The 20,769-nt window shown below is 38.1% G+C and overlaps 1 protein-coding gene across 1 annotated transcript in view; it reads left to right on the top strand.

The window, feature by feature from the left end:
- LOC108042020 (protein split ends) overlaps positions 1-20,769 on the top strand; it is a 33,723-nt gene that overhangs the window by 4,980 nt on the left and 7,974 nt on the right.

Below are 20,769 nucleotides of genomic sequence, written 5' to 3'. Positions count from 1 at the left end.
TTTCGTTTTATTTATTCTAATGCCACTTCATTGCTGGATTTTATGACGCTGCATTAAGATAGCGGCGTTCCATTTTTTTTATTTCGGCTTCTCATCTGGCATGGATTTTTTTTTGTGATAATCTAAATGGATCGCGGCACTTGTACTGACCTTTTCGTTTAACGATTGTGTGTCAAATTTTTTATTACTGAATACCCAAAGGAAATGAGATTCATAATCGGTGCTTACCAAAAAATGTCATCATGACATATATGAAAAGAAAGTATGGAGTTCTGCGTTGCATTCCGCATGTCACGTATAAACATTTCGCTTCTTTTTCATTTATTAGCTTCTCGATTTCCTGAAGGCGAAGCATTCTCATTTTTCGTTTTTTATTTGTTACCTTCTTATCGTGGGTAAATTAAGGTTTTTGTTTTCTTTTTTTATCACGCATAAATCAGTGTAATTGTTTTCTTTTCTTATCAGACTAGCCCTAATCAAAAGCCAAACAATTTGTTTTGTTCTCTGATGCAGGTTGCAAACCACACTTAATAGTTTCACAGATCTTATAAGGGTACCTGAATGATTATATTCTATGTATAACAAATCCGAGATCTTATACGTCAAGAGTATATCAAGTGTGTGCCAAGGAATTTCCATTATTCCAGCAAATATTTGTTGCTACCTATTTCGTAACTATTCCTAATTTTATGCCACATTGCGTGCCACTGCCAAGCTGTGAGGCAAGTTTGCATGTGTGCTTGGCTCTTGGGCCCCATAAACATTCAACGAATCCGGGTGGAGTCAGCCCTTTGTTTCGGGCCACCAAGAGAGCGGGTTCTCCGCCGTACTGGCTAGAATCTTGGCTTTATGCCGGGGCTATAATTGCAAAGAGAGGCCAACGTCAACGTTACTTTCCGGCCAATTATACGGCACCGGCTATTTCTCTTTTGGCCCATTGAGGAACGGCCGTCAGCGCACCCAAGTCATCAGCACGAGCAGCACCTCTGACTTCCACCATGGGCTCTTAGTGGTCCCCTACTCATTACCAATAAAAGTCGCATGGGAAACAGGTTTTTTATTTTATTTTTTTATTATTTTGAGAGCCCGGTCCACGCCTTGGGGTTCAAGACGAGTGTTGGTGGTGGTGTTATGCGTTGAACGGCTTTAGTTGCCGCCGGTGGTGACCGTTGATTCTCAAGGTGTTGCATGAAAAACGCTTTGACCTTAGGAGTCTCCGTATTGATCTGAAACTGAAACTGGATATCGGATTCGAACTCAAACTCGCCGCTTTGTTGTTCATTATACAATTTAGCTGCCAATTATATGCATTAAACTCAGGCGATTTTGTGTTATTGTTCTCGAAAACGAAATGATAAATGAGTTTGGCTGCACAGTCTTCGGATAGATTTTAAGTTTAGTATTAGAATTTCAAATGCGTATTCGAGGGCGTTGTCCTGAAGCAGACATGTGAGTTTTTGTTTCTGGAAGTGCGAGAATGCCCGGTAATTAGGTTACACAACAAAACAGCTAAACAAAACAAAACAACAAGAGAGGTGTGTAAAATACTTAACGTTGGAACGTCGCAGAAGCGGATTTATGATCTTGCAGTTAAATTGCTATCTTGATTCGCTTTTAATTGAGCAGCGCAGCCTCACAAAAGAAGTTCTCGAGTGATGGCCGACTTGTATGATAATTTTCGAGACCGCTTCCGGGATAGCAATGTCTGTAAATTGAAACGCTAAATAAAACTTTCGTTTTTTTGCATGGATAACTTTCTTTTGCAACACACACACGCCTCGCCAAAGTTCACTCTCGTTCGTTAGCCACAGTATTCATTGTATTTATTTTTGCGCAAAGCCTTAATCATCAATGGAGTCAAGCCCCAAGCTAACGATTAAGCCACCAGTCGGATTAATTGCCGGACAAATCTCTCATTAGGCCGCTAGGCAATTACGGCCGGGTTTACGACAACCTTATTATAGCACATGGTGTGGAACTGCTTTATATATGTACATACATTACAATAAAAGTGCAATCAATCAAAAAGAGTGTAGATAGAATAGACACCGGCAATTAGATAGAGATATCTAAACAGTTTGATGATCATATAAGTCAGGCATGCTTTTATCAATATAGTTAGCCTTATCATTATTAAATCAAGAACGCTGTTATTTTTATATGAACCCTATTTTCCCCCGATTGCTGTGGGTATTTTGAAGTACTTCGATTGACGTTGATGATGATTACACGCGAATCAACCGACGGCGAATAATTCGGTTGCATTAATTTATGAGCATGTGCCTGCCAACAATTCCCCGAAATCTGAAATCAGAGAAGTCCCCAACAGAGTGGTGTAAATGTAGTTTTCTCGACGTGATCCTCCCCAGCAGCACAATGAAAGGTGATCTCGAAGATAAATGTGATGGGGAGCAGCAGAGAAAAAACATTTAAATTGCATTACCAGGCATGTAAACATTTTTTATTTCGCCGCGGGGAAAGTTTCTTCTTTTCGGATTAAAAACTAGAACGTTTTTCTGTATGCCTTTTGTTTTACTCCTCTTGTTATGTGTTGTGTTATGAGAGAACTTTCCGTATCGCCGTCTCGTAGTTCAAGTTTAACATTGTGGGGTACGCGATTAAATCTGTATGTTCGGCGTTCACCAGGGCACAACCTTATCTACTTTTCTAAACACTTTGTTGACTTGACAACCATATAAATAAGTTTCCCATGAATGTATGTCGAAAAATAAAGGAAAACAAATACGAATTTGCAGCCAGGTTTGAGGGGTGTTTGTTGATATAGTTTTATGGCCAGCCAATTATAAAAGATATTTATGTCTGTTGGCTTTAGCTGGCAGCTCCAGTTTGTAAGCTCGAATTTGGCAACATTGTATTTGTTGCATTTTTGCTCTATATTTCTATGCAATCAGTTACCACCTTATTAAATGCGAATGCGAAGCGGCTACTGCATTAAAATTGGCGCTCGCAACATGTCGTATAAATTAACAAGCCATCAAAGTAAATAAAACAGGCAAAACAAATCAAAGCGATCGAGACGAAATCAAAACAATATTCCGTTGCGTCATGTTCATGTGCCTGACCTCTTTTCAGGAACAACGACTACGACGTCGACTATTTTAAATAAACGCTAGACCTCCAGATTGCGAGCTAGTCAATTAAAGCAATAACGGGGAGCTCTAATCGCCGGCTAATTCGATTTACAAATGCCATAACTAAGGTCTTTCCTCTTTTATAAATTTAAATAGAATGCTAGATCATACTTTTATTAGCGTAATTAAAGTCCGATTAAATAAATGCATTTCAATAGTATTTACATTTCAGATATGCGTTCTCAAGAAAATGATTTCCATGTGTAAGGTTGATAGTAGCAATTACGGTCTGATGATTTCTCCCTGAGTAAAACTGCTTATTACGTGTTCAATTATAATACCTAAATTGTTAATCTGAAAACGTAAATAACAATTTCAAAACGATCACGGTCGACCTACTGGATTATTATCGTGCCCAGGGGCTTATCACTACCATATTTCTACAATATTTCCCAAACAAATCGCTAATCAGACACCCAAAGCACAAAAGTGGAACATTTAGTCAATGAACCTATTGTGTTTGGGCAGTGCTTTAATTAACCAAAACGACGGACAATGAAAATCACGTCCTGGGAAACTATAAAGTGAGGGCGGACAAATAAATACAAACAAGGGATTTATCAGAGGGTTGTTTTGATCTGATTCTATAGAGCAATTTGAACGGTTCAATTAGGTGGCAGAAGAGCAAACAGAGGGCGTACACACGCAGTTCACACACGGGCACAATGGACGGATCCCGAGTACTACATCTTTCAACAAAATCGCTGATGGTCGGGGGAGTTTTTATTTATGATGCGAGATGTGTGTGGGTGAGCGATTGCGATTATGGGAGGTATAGGTAGGTACGTGGTTCGATTCGGTGGTCTACCAGTGGCAACTGGCCTCCAACGAATTGTGCCCGCCGCATTCTTCACGGTTCGCACCCCCCATCTCCTCCTGGTTTTGGTTTCGGTTTCATTTTCTGGTCTGTCAAAGCCACAAACCCTAAATGAAACGAGACGGAATGAAGCGTACCGCATGCAGACGTGCATTTTTATTTATTCTTACTGTTTACTTTACCTACCGGACTCACACTAGCCACCCTCGTTTACACGCTTTCGATTGGAATTCGATTTGCCGGAGCTTTTGTTTCTCCTCCTATCGCTCACCTTTGACTGGAAGGTCTGGTGCTAAAAGCCTAAGACCAGGTTTTAAATTCTCAGCAAACAGCAGTCCAACGCCCGTAATCCCAACCCTGTTTTCTTTATGGCTTTTGATTTTTCGCACAGTATTATTTTGCAATTGGCCGATGTTATTGTTGTATTTAAGAACTCGGCGTAATGCGAGCGCGTAGACCCTATAAAATATTATTTTATTAACCCATTTTCCACGGTATTATTACCCCAACCCCTCTCCCTTCATATCGACCTGGTGCGCAAAGCCTTTTGTCATTGCAGGGGGTTTTTGTTGGATTTTCTTTTCGTCTTGTCGTAATTGTTGCCAAGTCATAAAATGCAACGGGTTTAGGTATTTTTGTTTCTTTGTTTCTTACACTTGAACAATAATTCTATAACGATAATGTTTCTGTATATAAATCGAAACACAAGCACTGGAAACAAAATCTCTTACTAGGCTGGGTGTAAATTAAAATCAAAGAGCTTAGAACTTATACGAAATAGTTTCAAAAGTGTAATTTGATACTATGAGACAGATTTATACGGATTAGGTCACAAAGCATCTTTTTTATAAGTTATAGGATTACATTATTGTCTTTATAGTTTTATATTGATGTCGACTTTTTCCCGGTGCATAAGCTTTCTAGAGGAAAGATGCAAAATAGAAAGTTGGTGCCAATGTAAACGATGTTTTTGCGTCATTGTCTCTATTCTTTTATCAACGGAAGACGTGCGGAAGTCCACTTAAGTACTTTGAGACTGCAACACCTAAACTACTTAAAAAGTACTTAAACATATTATAAGACTTATTTTGGACTTTTATCGAAAGCTTCGGCTTAAGTCCTAGAAATTCTGAAACTCACTTCATGTAAAAAGCAAACTGGTTTTTTGTCACAACATTGGTTGGTCAAAGTAGTAAATATATAACTTTGTTGCACCTATCAGAGTTACACCGCTTGCTTGAGAAGGTATTACCCTATAACAATTTATGTTGATTGGGAAATCGACAAATGCTCTATGCCATTTGCGCAGTGTACGTTGCTCGGTTGCTGAATGAATTTAGTTTCCCACGTGGTGAACCGCTATGTCGTTGGCCCGTCCGCTCACTTACTCGTTGGCATTTTCAGTCCGGTACCCGTGTATATTGGTCTGTGCTGAATTGCGGGCGCTGTTGTGTTTTTTATACCCTTGCAGAGGGTATTATAATTTTGGTCAAAAGTGTGCAACGCAGTGAAGGAGACATCTCCGACCCTATAAAGTATATATATTCTTGATCAGGATCACCTCCTGAGTTGATATAGCCATGTCCGTCTGTCCGTCTGTCTGTTTCTACGCAAACTAGTCTCTCAGTTTTAAAGCTATCGGATTGAAACTTGCACACACCCTTCTTTCCTTTGCACGCAGTATATAAGTCGGAACGGCCGGGATCGGCCGACTATATCCTATAGCCGCCATATAACTGATTGATCGGAAATGCCATAACTTTGTGTTTGTAAAGTTAGGAAGTTGGGATTTTCTATGGGTTTTATATTTGGCCAATCAATCCGACCTACCAAATTTCATAAGGATCGGCCGACTATATCCTATAGCTGCCATATAACTGATTGATCGGAAATGCCATAACTTTGGTGTTTGTAAAGTTAGAAAGTTGGGATTTTCTATGGGTTTTATATTTGGCCAATCAATCCGACCTACCAAATTTCATAAGGATCGGCCAACTATATCCTATAGCTGCCATATAACTGAACGATTGGAAATGCCATAACTTTGTTGTTGTTAAAGTTAGGAAGTTCGGATTTTTTATGAGTATTAAGAATGCATCATATGAATAATTTTGGAGAATATAATTTACAGAGTATTCTGCAAGGGTATATCAACTTCGGCTCCGCCCGAAGTTAGCTTTCCTTTCTTGTTTTTTTATATTTTTATATTTTTTTGTATTTCTGGCCCATTGGCCATTGCAAAGTTCGGATCGCAGCGGGTTTCTGCGTCTTGAACTGGTCAAGTAACCCGCTAAGCTAAGCTCTCGATTCTGTTTGGCCGACGGCCTCAGGAAATTTCCATGCACTTTTGTCGGTTCCTTAGGAAATTGGGTTGTAATTGAATTTCCTATTGATTTCGGCTTATTTTTGAGAGGTCATTGTTTCTCAAGTGGCGGAAATGCACTCGGGGATCAATCAACTGGAAAATGCACAACCAACTCATGGGTATGCGTTAAGGGATCATTTTAAGGGAACTATATTTGCTCACGCAGCATGTAAATAACTCAATGCCCTCTTGATAATATTGAACTGTGCAGGAAGTATGAATGACTTGGATTTTTTTCTACCCCTCAAGATAATAAACCAGCACAGCAATTCCACTCGACTGAATCTCTGGGCTATTTATTTGAGTGTTGAAGGTTAATTTGAACATTTTTCTTCGAGAAGTAGATTAAAGATTTATCCAAATCATTAACACGATTTTACCACCAGTATTGAAACAGTTAAAGAGTGCTTATGAGATTTACATCTCAATCAATTTGTTGCCAGGGCATTTCAAGTTCGACACACCTTTGCCATATCTGTTTCTCCGATTTGTGTTACCCCTCATTTAATAATGTTTTTTTTTCCGTCTTTGTTGTTGCTGGTTTTTAGCCGGTTTACAAGCTACACGTTTACTTTGTTTCAAGTGTGTACGTAACTTTGAAATTGTTGTTGTTTTGTCTGCATTTTTTTTTTTGCATTTGCTGCGCTCTATTTGACTTTTACTTTTCATTTGCCACCGTGAAGAGCTCAACGAATTTGTTGCCTTTTTGTTTGTTTTCAACCGCCTTCCGTCCATAATATAACTACTCACATTTCCGCCTGTATATCTGGATTTGCTCCGCTTGTTTACGTTTAAATTTGAGGAAGGAAGGCAACAAAAAGTGAATTATTATCAGGGCGGGCTGTTCAGTTTTTTGACTTTGGTCGGCTCGTGAAAGATTGGAGATTGGGTGGAGTTTACTTGTACTCTGGGAGCTTGCCATTACTCTCGATTAACGAACACCCCGCTGATCTCACCAATCTCTGCGAAAGAGAAATTAGGCCAACTTTATTGTGAATCTCACCAGGCAAGAGGGGCCTAATCTATTGTACTACATCGCAGCGAACCGTTAACTCCACCATAATCTTAATTAATTTGCTATGGCCAGGCATATAAAATTCAGACGTATGCCGCCACCCCCGCTTCGAGTGACCTCACCTAACAGCTGGAGGTAGAAGCCGAAATCGGCGGACCAAGATAAAGCGGGCTAATTACATAACATGCCGTTAACACCATACACTGGTTAATCGCAATTAGAAACCTTTGGTTTTTCGTCAATTTGTACGGCAATTTGATTGGCCAATTACGGTGTGCTCGTTTCCATTTTTCTTTAGCCTTTAATTTCTCGCTAAATGTATATGTTGCAGTTTTGCTCGAATTTCAAAATATGTGTTTATTTTGTTATGGAACGTTTTGCAACTATATCAATGGAATATTTTGTTGCACAATCAAATGGAAAATTGTATAACTTATTTATATTGCAAAGTTTGTTAATTTGCCGTATATATATTTATTATCACACTTAAAACTGCACGAAATATATACATTTTAAAAGCTGAAGTTTGGTGGCAACAATTCCTGTTAATTTTTGTATATTATTTTTGTTTCACCCGATAACAGTGAATACAAATTTGGTATCTTGGAAACATTGTTCGCAATTATTTGCCAAAAACGTGACTTCTAATTACTGAAAAATATATGTCGAGAATATCCAATTTCTGGTGCTCTCATTATACAAATAAACGCTTATTTCGTTGATTTTTGCATAACATCTTGCGCGCCTCGTTGTCTCCGTGGACAGAAATTTTAAGCCACATTTATGAGTGATGGCGACGGAGCGATAACAAAAAGCGAGTTGCGAATTGAATTTATTTTTCGTTGGCCTTTATTATTGTATGGTAATCTGATTTAAGTTTCGTGCCAGAAAATGTAAGCCGCATTGTACAAACCACCGACTGTGTTCGTGTGTCTTGTCTGGTTTTTCTGGTACCCGGACTCCTGAATGACGCCCATTTCAAGGCCCACAAAGAAGTGCAATTGTGCGTTTTGGGGCTTCAGTGAAGCGGAAGCGTTGTGTGTTTAAATGCGGTTACTCCGCATCCGAATCCGCATTCGTATTCGCATTCGCATTCGCATTCGCATTCGCATTTTCTGCACTCCCCCGCTCCGGCTGGGATTGGATGGGATGGGCGGAACCGGAATAAGTGTTATATAGGGGGGGGTTGGGGTTTCTCCATTCAAGTGCTTCTCATGGTTCAACAATTTCCACTTCACAATCCATTTGGAGTACGTTTTTTCGGTGGTAATCTCTTCTATGCCAACATGTCAATGGCTAATCAGTATGTGGTTACGAAGTGGAAAATCAATGGTGACAGTAGAAAGGTGGTGGAATAAATGTTTAGTTAAATGAAGTGCCTGCCGCTATTAATTTGGTGGTGGATGCCCTCATTAATTTTGTTACTTATTGAAGTTCAATGAATATGATTAGTTAGTTAGGCTAAGGGTAATTAGTTTCACTTCATAAAATTCACGAGTGGACTTTCGCTAGCTTAATAAATGCAATCTCATTTATAAATTGAATGCAGAAAACGAGCTTAAGGTATAAATTAAGCAATAAATATCAAGTACTAAAAATAAAATAAACATCACTATCATTGTTTACATTTTTATTTTGTCATTTATTTGACAAATTAATATTTGCATTGCTGGTTTGCATTAATTTGTTTGCAAAAATGGAAAGAAAAAAATAATTCCTTGGCAAACAAGGGAGCCTAATGCACCAGAGTTCCTGGCAAACCTTCCGATTAAGATCAACTCAGGAAAATTAATTTACACTGCGCCACAGACTATGACGAGCTGCAGATCCCTGTCATGAAAGTGATAAGAAAATTGCACAATATAGCAATTATCGTGACCAAAACACGAAAGTGTAACTGCAGTGAAAGGAACCATATTTAGGCTAGGCTTGGCTGACTTTGTGATTTAATAAACAAAGAAAAAGACAAAGTTCCGCTTTGGTAAGCCGCGCGTTAAAGACATTTGCTGGTCGACAGCTTTATAACTTTATTAGCACTCGATCTGAGACTTCCTGCTCAAAGTGCTAGCCATAAAACTGAACGGCAGGCAGCTGTTTCAATTGGCAGCCTCTTTCGGCTCTTTGCTGCGCTTTCGGGCGGTCTAAAAGAGTAAACCGATGAAAATCTCTGTTTGCATACAAGTTTTTATGGCTTTCACGCGGCACAAACTTCACAGTAACAACAGAGTTCAGTTTTTTCACAATGATTGTTAAGGAGAAATGGCAGGTTGTATGGAGAAAGTGCTGCTGCTGCTGCCGAGGAGAGCATAACTTCGATGCTAATGATTTTTATAAAAACAAAAGAAGCTTTTCTTTCTCTCTCACATTACTTCTTTACCCATCAAATTCGGCTTGGCGAGTCCAACTAAGTTTGTAGTTTATTGAACTCGCAACTGGTCAAACCACATGAAAGCTACGTAAGTCCACACGTTCAGTTGCGCCGGTCTGTTAACGGTCAAAACTTGTGAATCAATGAAGACGATCACGACGACAATGATGAAGAACCCACTTGAACAAGTTCCAGCAACAAGCAGCCAAAACGTATTTATACACATTTCCATAATGCTAATGACGTTACCGTCGCCGTGGATTCCGCGTCGTCATCGTTTCGTTTAATTCCAGTCCGTACACAATGTGGTTGATCGCCACACACCGCAACCCGTCTTCAAAACAAAACTCGTGCTAAGGTCATTGGCGATTCACTCAGAAAATTCCGAGTTCTGTATTCTCAAAAAAAAAGAAAAAAAAAAAAAACCCAAAGAACCACCAAGAAAGACAAGACGGCTTTTCTGGTGAAAAAAGGAGAATGAGATCGTATATCTGACTTGATGACTTTATTCTCTCGATTCTCTTGCTTCTCTGTTGCTGCTGTTTGCCTTTCAATCCCAAATCGTATATGTATGTATGTATCGCTCGGTTTATTTATACACGAAAATTCAGAGTCCGGACACTTTCACTGTGCCCTGCCCTTCGCGAGCATCTTTCGGATTGTATCTTTCAAAAATCAGAGCAACACGCTAATTCCAAATTAAACTGAAATGTTTCGAAATATTTTCATGCCCCAAGATATCCGTAAAAACGCGAGGAACAATTGTCGATTTATGTCTCGACGTCATGCTCTTAAAATGTTTGGTCATTTGTGTGGGCGCGCCCCACGAATAATTGTTTATTTGGGATTCTTTTCGTTCCTTGGCCTTCTCCTTGTAGATTCTAGATACGATATAAGCAATAGTTTTAAAATTCCGAAATGCCTAAGGTTAAAAATACAAATTTATTATAAACCGAAAAAAGAAACGAACGAAATCAGCGCCTTGGATGTGGGCCATGTGGGCAAGGGTTTAATCACCATTTTAGCACATTTTTAGCACACCTAAACATGCTGCTAAGGCTAAGACAAATGAGATAGGTGTAAAATGGTCTTTGTCGCATTTGGTTTATGTCAATATTGGTCATTAGCACGTTTCAGCCGATTTTCACACTTGGCTAATTAGGAGTAGGTGAAAATTCTCTGAAAAGCAAATATAAATCAGCCAAAACAATCAGTTCGAATGGCTTTTAATGTACTTAACGAGTAAATTGTTAGTTTTAAATAGTGTGAAATGTGGCATGGATGCCTGTTTTGCATAGGATATTGGGTATACAATGTAAAAGCGATATTTTAGCAGACCTTTGATAATTAAAAAAAAAAATGCTAAGTCGTCTTAGCTTATTACATTTAATAGGATTAAAAATGACCATGCATCAACCCACCCATTCGGGCCACTCTATACAAATTCCTTCTCAGTGAAAGTCATAGAAATAACTTTCTGTATACAAATTATACCACACATTTGCCCACACTGCTAAATTTAAATATCCCCTTTGACATTTTAATGATATTACACCATAAGACTAACTTAGCTAACTTAGAGTGACAAACTCTCCATCTCCCTTTCTTATTCAAATATTTGTGTACCATTATCGCATTTCTGCCTGGAATGGCCGAAACAAAAACTTTTCCACAATCAGATTTAATGGTTTTTGGCGCTTGGTAGGAATTTGAAATTAAATTACGTATTTTCTCGGTTGGATTGCGTTATACGTTATTCGTTATTCGTATTATAACATTTTCGACAACACTCTTACGCTCGAATTAACTTAATTTTCTTCAGTTTAGGGTAGTTTAGTGCTCTTACTGTCTGAACCGCCTTTGCTACCATAAGCCGAAACACGTTGCAAATCCCTGCTGTCATATGGGGAAGTCCATTGCGAAAATGTTAAGCTCCTGGAAAGCGACACAAATTGCAGGTGGCAGGCCGCAAGAGTGGGCGGATAATGTGTGCATCCCATTTATCCAGCTACTTTGCAATTTCCCTGGATGGCTTTTTGAGAAAATCCAACTTAATGAGTGCGCGTTTTTTTATTTTATGTTTTCCCTCTGCTTGTTTTTTGCTTAATTAATGTGGGCGACCGGCCAAATTTAAAAATTAAATTAGAGAAACTGCGTAGAGAGGCCACAAACCAGAGATTCTCTCAAGTGAACATCAACCAAAACAACAACATTTATAAATAAACAAACAAAGGTGATATACGTGTCTAGAGGGCTATAATTAAAATGTGATTGATATGGGCAACGTGGCAAAACCCAAAAAAAATACACAAATATTTCAATAATTCCAAGGGGAATGTTATTTTTATGGGCCAAAAGATAGAATCAAAAGGAATATATTTGTTTTTTTTTTCGGAAGCTCTTGTTATTTAATTAATTACCTTTATTAGATATTTCTTTTATGAATAGTTTAAGTTAACTGGAACATCAGCTTATAAATAATAAACAATTTAAGTGTGTTACCTCAAATATTTCTATTAAACTGTCTGGCTTATTTGCATATGATACTATTATGTGTTTAATCCGGTTTTTTTCACTTTGGTGAATGGTTTCTGAAGGTTTTTGAAGCGAAAAATGCATTTGTTAATTTTTTTCGCATTGGTTGGTTTTGCAGACATTTGTATTTTAGTTTATGGTATAAATTCGCACGACATTCAAAAATTTTCTTAATTTTTCGCTAATACTCATTAAATATTCTAAAAAGATGTTAGTTTCCTCAACTGTCCCGAGTGATAATCTACGACACTACTTTAAAGGAATTTAAATGCTTTTGGTCACCTCATTCGTATGCAAATTTTATTTTTTTCCACTCAAAAGCAGAGCTCCCAAATAATGCAAGCAATTCCGACAATCTAGTAGAGCTGGACCACTCAAGTGTATTATAAAAGCTTATAAAATGCCCGGGGAAAAAATATATATTTAAGTGGTGGGGTGAGGATGGGTGGCACATAAACACATAAAACCGCTATGATGTGTGACAAAGCCCAAATGCTTGTGTTTTTTTATTTTGCCCCTGTTGCTGCCCGTGTTAATCAACTACGTAAATATGGCCAGAACAACCAGCTGGTCGCAATAAAACCGGCGTTAACATCCGCATCACAGTCATCAGCCGAAGGCAAAACACGGGGGAGTTATCAACCCTCGAGCAAAAGTCAGCAACACTTAACGCCTTTTGATTGTTTAATTTCTCAAATTGTTTTATGGATTTATCCCCTCGGCCGCCGGCCGTCTGTCCCGGACACACGCCAATGAAAAATTAATACCGAGGGTGGCCAAAGGGACTCCAATCGCACCGTCCAGGAGGGCAACATCAAAAGCGGAGGGCTTCATTTTTCACCGCTTTTGACATTTTGCAGCCACCGAAACAAGTACGTCGACGGCAGCCAGAAACAATCAGCCAACCAAAGAGCAGCAACTCAAACCGACGGCTCACACAAAGGGGATCTTGGGGGGAATTCGGGGGGGATCTGCTGGGATGCTAATCCCCCACTGACATACCACCTCATCCAGCGGACCAACGGACCACCAGCAGCAGCAGTAGCAGTAGCAGTAGCAGCAGCAGCAGCAGCAGATTCACCAGCTGCCGCCCTCCTGTGCGCATATTCCAATCAAATTAGTTAGAAAGGTTTGCTGCGCTGGCGGCCAAAAACCGGAGCTTCCTCTCTCAGTATCTGTTTATGTTCCGGTCAAAGCGAATCCCGGCTGGTCCATCCGCACGCACGCACTCGATTTTGAAAAACACAAAAACCAGAAGAGTTTTCGACCCAAAAACAGTCTATTCTACGCTACCGAAGTGAGCGAGAACGAGGAAGGACGGATAGTTATAAATAAAACACGGGCGAGATCTGCAAGTCTGGGCCGTTGTAATTAGAATGTGTCGCAAAACAGAATATAGTGAAATATTTAGCAAATCAAAGGCAAAGAATTCAACAAATCTTGCACAGTGAATAAGCGTTGGGAAATAAGTACACTGCGGAAATAAAAATAAAACAAAGTAAAAAACCTCATAAAATAAAGAAATAATGCCAATGAAATGAAAAGAAAATTAAAGCAGAAAATACTTGAAAACCATGAGTAAATTCTTTTGAATGTGAAAACAGTAAAACCAAAACTTTTAGCATTTAAATTTATCGTTTTGCAGAAACAAATAAAACCTTTTCAATTATAAACAGCAGTTAAGTCTATTAAACGGAAATATTTCGGTTAATGCGACTTGTTTAAATTGTTCAAACAGCAATAAAAATTGCTGAAGAAAATTTGATTTGTGAGTGCAAATAATACCTATAAAACTCAAGTCTGCATCCAAAATCCAGCAGCCATCCTCAAACAAAGTTATAAAATATGCAAAACGAGCGCCAGCTAAAATGCTGACATGGGAGCGACAGGCAAACACAAAAATTTAAACAAGTAAACAATCAAAGAAATCTTATTCAACTGCCACAAATTTGGAGAAGCGTATAAGTAAACAAATAATACGAAAATAAGTAAAGATATCAGATATGCAACTCAGGCCTGGAACAATAACGACATTTTGAAAAGAAAGTATTTTCCATAACTGCTGATTACAAAGAAAGTAAGTATTGTAAGGAGAGGATCACAGTTTCCGTTCGGTTTTCGATTCTATTCTATTTAAGACAAGGGAAATATCTGGAGATAATGAAAGCGGACTGACCTTTGCTTTTCCTCTGAAGCAAAGCAAACAAATAAGATGGGGCCTCTCATATGAATTGCTGATCTCTTGAGGATGTGTCGCAACTCAGCCCCTGCTAAATTAGATAAGACCTGGATGTCTTATAGAGAGAATAGGGGCCGTGTTTAAACATTGCGACGAATAAAACTCTGGAACTCTTTGATACTAGGCCAAAAGTTTCCATTTCTACGAGTTTTTTGTTTTTCCTGTAATTAAAAATGTTTTTGGGACAAAACAATTTAGACTGAAAATTGTTATGTAAAGAATTCGCCCGCATAATGATAATTTTTCCACTGCTATCTTTTGTTTATTCAAAGGAACTTTTTTTCATTGTTTGCTGTTTTGCGAGAATTTGTTCTCGGAATACGTTGTTTACTGCTTGAAAAAGACTGCCTTTTTTTTAAGTATTATAAAACTAGATCTAGTGTGGGTAATTAAGATATGGCTGTTATTGTTGTGTGTGCTACATGAATTTCATCTATAAATCCGTTTTGATTTAGTTCATGGTCGATTATAGGGATGCGATATGAATGTATTGAGACTATTCAACGAATTTAATGAAAACACAGCTGTAGTTGAAATTTTTTCCCCCACTGTTCGATTTCCACTTTTAAAATAGATCACTTGTGTTTCCATTGTTTCGATTTTTTTTCGGGGCCTCATTCAATCGATATGCCGGTCAGTCTGCGTCTGTTTCCAGTGTGTTCGAACTCGTACCTCCCTTTGCCCACCGCCCATGTCGGAATGCCGTTGGTGGCCTGGTTTGTGTCGGCTTTACCCCCCCCCACTATTGTGGCTTTTGTTGCTCCGCCTATTAGCACATACACAACACTGGCTGGCAGATTTATACCGAGTGTGTAAAAGAGATAATTTCGCACTCGGCATCCTTTTTTTTTTTTTTGTTGCGGCTTGTGTTACTGTTTAATATTTCTGTACATTGTCCGCTGCAATTAAGCCAAATGGTGAAAAGCCAACTCGAGTTCCACAAGTGGGTTGATTTAAGTGCGAAGAAGAGGCAGCACTTCCCATTCCCGTGCAGAATCCAGGGAATCCCCTGTGTCCGGGTTGGTTGGCAAAAAGCTAACCATTTACGCCCCCTGGTTTTTCTCTCCCATTCTCTTCGTCGTTGGGGGCTTGTCTAATTTTGTTGTTTCCGCCGCCATGGGGCGTATGATTTATTAAGTATCCGTCCTGGCTGACTTGCGGTCTCTTTCGCACTCTTTCACACTCAGGAAAACAATCGGTTTTGCCGGTAAAACAAGTAAATTTAATTTTATATTAGGAAACACTTTAAAGTATTTTGTTTCATTGTTAGATAGCAAAAAAACGACTTCAAAACAAGTATACGTATAAAAAGCAAACACTTTGCAATAGCAGAATGTCAAAATCAGGCACTACACAAAAATCCCATCCAAACAAAATTCGTTTGGAATTTGTACGTACATCAACGTGCATTAAAACCGAATTAAGTTTAAAGAGATTTCTGCGACAACCCCCTCATATGAGAAGTTTTCCTTAAGTAACATGTAAGGATATACGGCAAATGACATATAATTGCAAAGCAAACAAACTAAGGGTTGGTTTCACAATTTGTCGTGCCGATGAACTGGCATGTGCCATAGGAGGCATTAGGCTTTTATTTAATTTGAACGATTGCCGTAACTAACCGTTGCGAAATTGGGCTTAGCCAAGAAAATAAATTGGAGCCCGGTCTGGAAATTGAACCCGGACCTCGTTTAGCTATCTAGCTATCTAATGTTTATATTACAGGCCATTTAACTCCGGGCTATCAATTTACAAAATGATTGGCCTTAGATTGACAATCAACTTCCTGATTTTTAATGCATTTTCCCTCAATTTCATATATATTATTTTCTATATGTGATGTGTAAACGTCGTCATGATTCGAAGGCGTTTTTCTTCAAATTAAGAAAAATATTATTCTTAGTGCATGCTTTGATTACAATCGCTGGTGGTTCGCTGTCAGCTGCTGTGGCATTTTATGGCTACATTAGAGTCGGAAGCTTTTCTAGATGAAGCGCCACCCCGACCCCACTCACCCGACTTCCTTCCATCCATGTAGAACAGGATTTACATCACACCCCAAGCCGGGGCTCATCTCTTAATTAGTTTAAACATTGAGTGGCTGGTTCCTTGGGTGGAGATTTGCCATGTTGACTTTCGGATTTGGATTTTAATTTGCAACACTTTTGTGAGGGTGGTTCGTACCCTGCCAGAGAATTATCATCATCAAAAATGTAAATTTATGTTCGCATCGAAGCGATTTATTATCTCGCTCTCTCACTCAATTTCCCACCCGCTCGTTTCGGCCTTATTTATGACACCAGCTTTCTTGCAACAGTTTACGGTTATTAAATTTCTTGATTCTGCTCTCCACTAGGAGGCCACTGGCCGCCATCCGCCATCCGCCAGCGTCATCAATTCAGTGCAACAATCCCGCCGCTGCAACCATATTGGGTTGCCGGTAAATTGCTGTTTCGATTATTGCGATTGTGTTACCCTATCTCGTGATATTTAATCTCTCTAAAAAGATTTTTAATGGCGCGGAAAACGTCATTGTCGATTGTGAAAATATCAATATCATTCATTTGCGCTATTCGATCATCCGATGACTCAGAAAATCGCTTTGCCGGCTTTTTAAATATCAATATAGCTACAAACCATAACATTAACACGCAATTTGGTATTTTTGAATAATTTTGTTTACCATAAACCAGTTTCATTTATTGGAAATTAAAATTAAATACCGGAATCTTTTTATGCAAAATAAATTGTTAACAATTTTTTTTCATTTGTATTTATTTTTTGTTTACCACAAATGGTAATAAAAATGTTATTCAATTGTTATTATTCAGTTAAAAATATTTTTTTGTTTACGTTAAATGGTCAAACAAGGGAGAATTTGTAAATATTCTGTTAATAATGCAATGAAAACTCAATAAAAAATTTCCTCCATTATTTTTGGCTACCACTTTCTATAAGTTTAATTATGATGTTAATATGCCACGTTTCTTAAATTATATACTTCGATAAAAAGAGGTAGTTAAAATTGTTACAAGAAATTGGTTTTAATTTATGCTCGAATCTTTTCCTGAAAAGAGAAAGGCTTGTAAGGGTATTAGTTGCTTCGATTTTGAAGCTTTGGCCTCTCCATCTTGTTTTCCCCTTGTTGTTTTAATTTATATTTCTTTTGGCATTTGGTTTTTCTTACCAGTAATCGCTTGCACATTGAGTGAAAATTAACTCAATTTCCATGGCGTGTTTGATGGTTTCTTTTGTTTAACCTTCCCTCAGCACTCTTTCTCCAATCTTGGGGAAACTAGGAAGAGAAAGGGCAAACAATTCCAACAATTGTCTGTGCCAAAACGAGTGAGAGGGAAACGAATAAAACGTACAAGAGACACCAGGCCAAGACAAATCGGACCTCGGGGCACCGGATTGCAATGGATTGGAATCGAATCATTACTGCTCTAGCTGGAACGACGTTTATCTTGAACCTAATCTTTCAATTGTGTGGCTTTTCTTGGTTATTTGTCCACTTTGGATTACTGCAGTTTCGCAAGATAAATATAAGAATAGATCGTTATGTCATGGGAGGGAACTTTACGAGTATAACATATGTTTGCATTTATGTCTCCCTTTGATACTTGTTTGGAAACTAATGAAAAGTCACAAAAGCACTTGCACATTGTTTGACTTAAGAAAACACTTTGTGTCGCCTATAAAAAGCGATTATGGAAGACAATAATTAACTGTCAATCAATGCTGACAATGCACATAAAGAGGCCTTTCAGGCCTTATACAACCATGTGTTTTAAAAATCTTTTACAAATTTCGAAACATTTTGCCGTGTGCATTAACCGTTATTTGTTTTTTTTTTCCACAGCCATCATATAAATCACTGAAAATATTTTTTAAACCTTGATGCTACTTTTGATTGTTATTTATTGAGCTCCACCCATGAAATTTACATTTCGCACTTGTGATAGTCACACATCAACGTGTTGCTTTCTCTTTCTGTATTATTTGGTCTAAGAGATGTACGAATATTTAAGTAATCATATTATATTTTTATTATATGTGTCATGCCCACTTTATAGCGTATAAACAGTCAACTGCGAAAAAACTGCCGACGGCATTTTGCACTTTTTTTCTCAAGCCGCGTACAATATTTGTCTGGCATTTTTATAGCTTATCATCTGTGTGAAATGCCGCTCATTAAAATGTTTTACGGATAACCATCAATTATACAAAGATAATATTAAAATATTTGGAATCGGACATGTAGTTCGATGACCACACGCATATAATATAATTTTGGTTGATATTAGTATTTATTTGTTGTCGACCATTTTGGATTTTTATTAAACTCTTAGAGGTTTGACAAATTTCATGTTTACCGCCCTTTTGATTGGCTATAACAAACTTTATTGCAATGGGTGTGTACAAATCTTATTACCAAATCGTTAGCATCTGGCAGATTATTTGTGAATTCAGCTGCTTTTGTTTATTTATTTATTGGCTCGAACTCGTGGAAAAGTATTCCACTTCAATTGATATTTTTATTAGATACATGCCCCCATGTATGCTCCTTTATTAATTTCAGTGTATTCAACACATTTGCCTCTATTTTATGCGTCGGTACACTCGGTCACACATGCACATTTATCTACATATATCCGCTTGATCCAGCCGGACGGCATTTACTTGGATTGTCATTTACACTTGATGGCGGTCCGTTGCGCCGTCTGTTCTTCTTTTTGCTCCGATAGCCAGACTGCTGTTTTTTTTCGAGAGGTTTTCGTTTCGTTTTTTTTTTTTATTATTTTCTTTTTTTTTCGGTTTTCGACCAGTTCCACTCCTCTCATCGGTTATGCATTGTCGGCGGCATCTGCATTCGAAATCGTTCAAATTTCCTACCCGTTCCGGACTCTTTTTCGCCGAGCTCTGCATAAATTGTGGCCGGTCTCTTGTACGGTTTATGTCATTTTCGGGAACTGTGTTGCCATTACCATAGCCTAAGCACATATCTCCAAACAAATCACGTTGTCAGTTGTTTTTGGTACTCAGCTCTTTTTGGCTTTTTTGTACGCGTCTCTTGGTAGCGTATGTTCGAAATTGTATCAGCATTCTTTGCACTTTTTTTACCCTCTTCTTTTACCTTAAGTAACAGCTTTTTTTCCTCCTTGTTTCCCCAAAAGATCTTGAACTTGTTAATTGATTTTGTGCCACTTTTGTACTGTAATTATTGTTGGCTTTAAAGCGATTGTATTGCAATTATAGCATTCAGTTCGTAGACATTTCGCGTGTGGATATAATATTTCATCACTTGGTAAGGCCGCATAAATATGTAAAGATATCCACCACGTTAGCGATTAGGAAATTTTAATTAACATGCTCTTTTCTACAAAGATATTTACCGTACACTTTGTTGGCACTATGATTTGTTGTCTTGGCCGCCTGCGTCGTTAATGAAATCACTCAATTGGAAAACAAAAGCAAATTATTTGCTCCAAATCGCAGTCGAAAACGAAGGTGCTTGTGTGGCGGTGGAATTTTTGCCACTCCAATGCCCAGATCCGATTCGATCCGATCCGCCTTCGCCACCTGTGCAGTTTGGGGATTTCGAACTAATAGCCAGCTGCCCATAAATCATTAATCGCTGGCTGTGGCTTTCCGCTCAAGTCGCAAGATTTTTGACTTCGCCTTTTAAACGTTCAATGTCAGTTAATTAATTAATTCATAATTTGGTTGGCGAAAGAAAGGGAAGGTTTGAGCAGGAAATTGGTTGTAGAGATATTGAATGCCCTGATTGAATTTACAATTTTATTGTCTAAATCACTCTATTTTGAGCAGAGCTGTGTTTATGTATAGTCAAATATTAAGTAGCCCATTTGCATGCAACCCCCTTGCTTGATATTTGCTAATAAATTTTAGGAAAGTTAATGTCACATAGCCCTTTAAATATTGGTTGTATCGTTAATAATGTTTCTATAAATAGAGGAGGGTATCTTTTGGTAAAGTTTATGACTTGAATTGAGAAATATTTTTGGCCTTAATATTTTCTTTATTAGCAATGTACAAATGAATGCCTTGGTCTCAATCATATTTCTGATTTTAGCATTGCATTTTCTGCAATGTTCAATAAAATTGTTGGCTAATGAATGTAACAAATGGGATACTTGACTTAAATATATATTTGTTGTTTAATCTAATGATTATTTTATGATTACAAACTACATTTGTATAATTATGTGTGTAGATTGACTAGACTTTCAATAATTTACTAAATGGGATGCAAT

Source organism: Drosophila rhopaloa, unplaced genomic scaffold, assembly GCF_018152115.1.
Source record: "Drosophila rhopaloa isolate 14029-0021.01 unplaced genomic scaffold, ASM1815211v1 contig_167, whole genome shotgun sequence".
Classification (NCBI taxonomy): Eukaryota; Metazoa; Arthropoda; class Insecta; order Diptera; family Drosophilidae; genus Drosophila; species Drosophila rhopaloa.
The sequence above is the reverse complement of the archived record's forward strand: the minus strand, read 5'-3'. Positions and strand labels throughout refer to the sequence as shown.